Source organism: Arachis ipaensis, chromosome B10 (genome assembly GCF_000816755.2).
Source record: "Arachis ipaensis cultivar K30076 chromosome B10, Araip1.1, whole genome shotgun sequence".
NCBI classification, from domain to species: domain Eukaryota; kingdom Viridiplantae; phylum Streptophyta; class Magnoliopsida; order Fabales; family Fabaceae; genus Arachis; species Arachis ipaensis.
In genome coordinates, this window is record NC_029794.2 from 100,437,533 (window position 1) to 100,442,595 (window position 5,063).

The 5,063-nt window shown below is 37.7% G+C and overlaps 1 pseudogene; it reads left to right on the forward strand.

Annotated features, from left to right (window-relative positions):
* LOC107621050 overlaps positions 221-5,063 on the forward strand; it is a 9,344-nt pseudogene continuing 4,501 nt past the window's right edge.

Sequence of the window (5,063 nt, forward strand, 5' to 3'; positions counted from 1 at the left end):
TCGACCCTTACTCACGTGAGGTATTACTTGGACGACCCAGTGCACTTGCTGGTCAGTGGTACGAGTTGTGAAAAGTGTGATTCATAATTCGTGCACCAGCAAGTCCTCAATATCCAAACCTAAGCTCTAACCTCTATTCTCAACTTCCAAGACACAAATTTGAGCATCAGCATCCGGTTTTAGGAGCAAACACACTTGTAAAAATAAATTCTTTCTTCCCATGAATTTTGTTTCTGTAGGTTCCTTCCACCCCATAACCCCACCACTATGCAAATTCCACCAAAACCTTCAATTGAAGCACCAACATGTTTATTTCTGTGGTAGTTGGTGCACGAAATTGTGATCTTCAATGGCGCCAACAACTGAAGGTCCAGGCATGGCCAAATGGCCAGCCCCCATAAAGGTCTAAGATAGCATAAGACTAATCAAAGATGAAAATACAATAGCAAAAGGTCCTAATTATAGAGAACTAGTAACCTAGGGTTTACAGAAATGAGTAAATGATGCAGAAATCCACTTCCAGGCCCACTTGGTGTGTGTTTGGGCTGAGCGTTGAAGCTTTCACATGTAGAGACATTTCTTGGAGTTAAACGCCAGCTTTGGTGCCAGTTTGGGCGTTTAACTCCAGCTTTTATGCCAGTTCTGGCATTTTGACGCCAGACTTTTTATGCTGACTTGGAACACCGGTTTGGGCCATCAAATCTTGAGCAAAGTATGAACTATTATATATTGTTGGAAAGCCCAGGATGTCTACTTTTTAACGCAATTGAGATTTCAGAGGTTGAAGAAGGACTGCTGATGCTGTTGGATTCTGACCTCCCTGCACTCAAAATGGAATTTCTGGAGCTACAAAACTCGAAATGGCGCGCTTCTAAATGCGTTGGAAAGTAGACATCTAGAGCTTTCCATCAATGTATAATAGTTCATACTTTGCCCAAGTTTAGACGACGTAAACTGGCATTCAACGCCAGCTCTCTACCCAATTCTAGCGTCCAGCGCCAGAAACAAGTTGCAAAGTGGAGTTCAACGCCCAAATTGGCACCAAAACTGGCGTCTCCAGGAATGACCTCTACACGTGTAACACTCAAGCTCAGCCCAAGCACACACCAAGTGGGCCCCGGAAGTGGATTTATGCATCAATTACTTACTTCTGTAAACCCTAGTAGCTAGTTTATTATAAATAGGACTTTTTACTATTGTATTAGGCATCTTTTGAACCATCTTTGGAATCATCTTTTGATCATTTTTAGATCTCTAGACCTCCATGGGAGGTTGGCCATTCGGCCATGCTTACCCTCTATTCACTTATGTATTTTTAACGGTAGAGTTTCTACACTCCATAGATTAAGGTGTGGAGCTCTGCTGTTCCTCAAAGATTAATGCAAAGTACTACTGTTTTCTATTCAATTCATCTTATTTTGCTTCTAAGATATTCATTTGCACTTCAACCTGAATATGATGAACGTGACAATCATCATCATTCCCTATGAACGCGTGCCTGACAACCACTTCCGTTCTACATTAGATTGAATGAGTATCTCTTAGATCTCTTAATCAGAATCTTCGTGGTGTAAGCTAGAATGATGGCGGCATTCAAGAGAATCCGGAAAGTCTAAACCTTGTCTGTGGTATTCCGAGTAGGATTCAATGATTGAATGACTGTGACGAGCTTCAAACTCGCGAGTGCTGGGCGTAGTGACAGACGCAAAAGGAGGGTGAATCCTATTCCAGCATGATCGGGAACCTCAGATGATTAGCTGTGCCGTGACAGGGCATCTTGGACCATTTTCACAAGAGGAGTGGATGTAGCCGCTAACAACGGTGATGCCCTTGCATAAAGCCAGCCATGGAAAGGAGTAAGACTGATTGGATGAAGACAGCAGGAAAGCAGAGATTCAGAGGAACGAAAGCATCTCTACACGCTTATCTGAAATTCTCACCAATGATTTACATAAGTATTTCTATCCTTCTTTTATTACTATAATTTCGAAAACCCCATTACTATTTTATATCCGCCTGATTGAGATTTACAAGGTGACCATAGCTTGCTTCATACCAACAATCTCCGTGGGATTCGACCCTTACTCACGTAAGGTATTACTTGGACGACCCAGTGCACTTGCTGGTTAGTTGTGCGAAGTTGTGAACCATGGTATTGGCATCATATTTTTGGCGCCATTGCCAGGGAAAGAAAGAGCAATGAATTTTACATAATCAAAGTGTAATCACAATTTCTGCGCACCAAGTTTTTGGCGCCGTTTCCGGGGATTGTTCGAGTTTGGACAACTGACGGTTCATCTTGTTGCTCAGATTAGGTAATTTTCTTTTTTTTTCTTTTCAAAAATTTTTCAAAAATCTTTCAAAAATTTCTCCTTTGTTTTCGAAAAAAAAAATGTTTTCAAAAATATATTTTCTTTTAGAATTTTTAAGAATGAATTCTAGTGTTTCATGAAGCATGCTAAAGCCTGGCTGGCTGTAAAGCCATGTCTAAATTTATTTGGACTGAGGCTTCCAATTTGTTATCAAGAGCAAGCTAGTTGGTGCTAATCCACCTACTACTGTTCTGTTCTTGGTGTTCATCTTGACATTCATAGCATTCTTGCATGCATCACATGTTTTGATCCATAACTTTCATGCATTGCATCAATTTTCTTGTTTTTCTCTCTCATCATAAAAATTCAAAAATAAAAAAAATATCTTTCCCTTTTTCTCTCATAAATTCGAAAATTAGATTTGACTTTTTCAAAAATTTTTAAAAATCTAGTTGTTTTTATGAGTCAAATCAAATTTTCAATTTAAAAATCTCATCTTTTTCAAAATCTTTTTCATTTTTCTTAGTTATTTTCGAAAATTATAAAAATATTTTTCAAAAATCTTTTTCTTATCTTTATCACATAATTTTTGAAAATAACATCACCAATTAATGTTTTGATTCAAAAATTTCAAGTTTGTTACTTACTTGTTAAGAAAGATTCAAACTTTAAGTTCTAGAATCATATCTTGTGATTTCTTGTGAATCAAGTCATTAATTGTGATTTTAAAATCAAATCTTTTTCAAAAAAAAAAAAACTAATTTTTATCATATCTTTTCAAAAATATCTTCTCATCTTATCTTTTTCAAAAATTTGATTTCAAAATATCTTTTCTAACTTCCTAACTTCTTATCTTTTCAAAATTGTTTCAACTAACTAACTAACTTTTTGTTTGTTTCTTATCTTTTTCAAAACTACCTAACTAACTCTCTCTCTCTCTCTAATTTTCGAAAATATCTCCCTCTTTTTCAAAAATTATTTTTAATTAACTAATTATTTTAATCTTTGATTTTAAAAATTTTTTTCGAAAATTACTAACCTTTTTCAAAAACTATTTTCGAAAATCACTAACTCTTTTTCAAAAATTATTTTCGAAAATTCTCGCTCTCTCATCTTATTTATTCATCCATTAACATCTCTTCCTCACACCACTCACCAAATTCAAACCCTCTCTTCCATCTGTGTTCGAATTTCTTTTCTTCTTTTCTTCTTCCACTAACGATAAGGAACCTCTTTACTGTGACATAGAGGATTCCTCTTCTTTTCTCTTTCTCTTCTCTTTCTTATGAGCAGGGACAAAGAAAAAGGCATTCTTGTTGAAGCGGATCCAGAACCTGAAAGGACTCTGAAGAGAAAACTAAGAGAAGCTAAATTACAACAATCCAGAGACAACCTTATTGAAAATTTCGAACAAGTAAAGGAAATGGCAGCCGAACCCAACAACAATAATGCAAGGAGAATGCTTGGTGACTTTACTGCACCTAATTCCAATTTACATGGAAGAAGCATCTCCATTCCTGCCATTGGAGCAAATAATTTTGAGCTGAAACCTCAGCTAGTTTCTCTGATGCAGCAAAACTGCAAGTTTTATGGACTTCCATCTGAAGATCCTTTTCAGTTCTTAACTGAATTCTTGCAGATCTGTGATACTGTTAAGACTAATGGAGTAGATTCTGAAGTCTACAGGCTCATGCTTTTCCCTTTTGCTGTAAGAGACAGAGCTAGAATATGGTTGGACTCTCAACCCAAAGACAGCCTGAACTCTTGGGATAAGCTGGTCACGGCTTTCTTAGCTAAGTCCTTTCCTCCTCAAAAGCTGAGCAAGCTTAGAGCTGATGTTCAAACCTTCAGACAGAAAGAAGGTGAATCCCTCTATGAAGCTTGGGAAAGATACAAGCAGCTGACCAAAAAGTGTCCTTCTGACATGCTTTCAGAATGGACCATCCTGGATATATTCTATGATGGTTTATCTGAGTTATCAAAGATGTCATTGGATACTTTTGCAGGTGGATCCATTCACCAAAAGAAAACGCCTGCAGAAGCTCAAGAACTCATTGACATGGTTGCTAATAACCAGTTTATGTACACTTCTGAGAGGAATCCTGTGAGAAATGGGACGCCTATGAAGAAGGGAGTTCTTGAAATTGATACTCTGAATGCCATATTGGCTCAGAATAAAATATTGACTCAGCAAGTCAATATGATTTCTCAGAGTCTGAATGGAATGCAAGCTGCATCCAACAGTACTCAAGAGGCATCTTCTGAGGAAGAAGCTTATGATTTTGAGAACCCTGCAATAGCAGAGTTAAAATACATGGGTGAACCATATGGAAACACCTACAATCCATCATGGAGAAATCACCCAAATCTCTCATGGAAGGATCAAAAGCCTCAACAAGGCTTTAATAATGGTGGAAGAAACAGGTTTAGCAATAGCAAGCCTTTTCCATCATCCACTCAGCAACAGACAGAGAATTCTGAGCAGAATCTATCTAGCTTAGCAAATTTAGTCTCTGATCTATCTAAGGCCACTGTGAGTTTCATGAATGAAATAAGGTCTTCCATTAGAAATTTGGAAGCACAAGTAGGCCAGCTGAGTAAAAGAATCACTGAAATCCCTCCTAGTACTCTCCCAAGCAATACAGAAGAGAATCCAAAAGGAGAGTGTAAGGCCATTGACATAACCAAAATGGCCGAACCCAAAGAGGGAGAGGAGGACGTGAATCCCAAGGAGGAAGACCTCCTGGGACA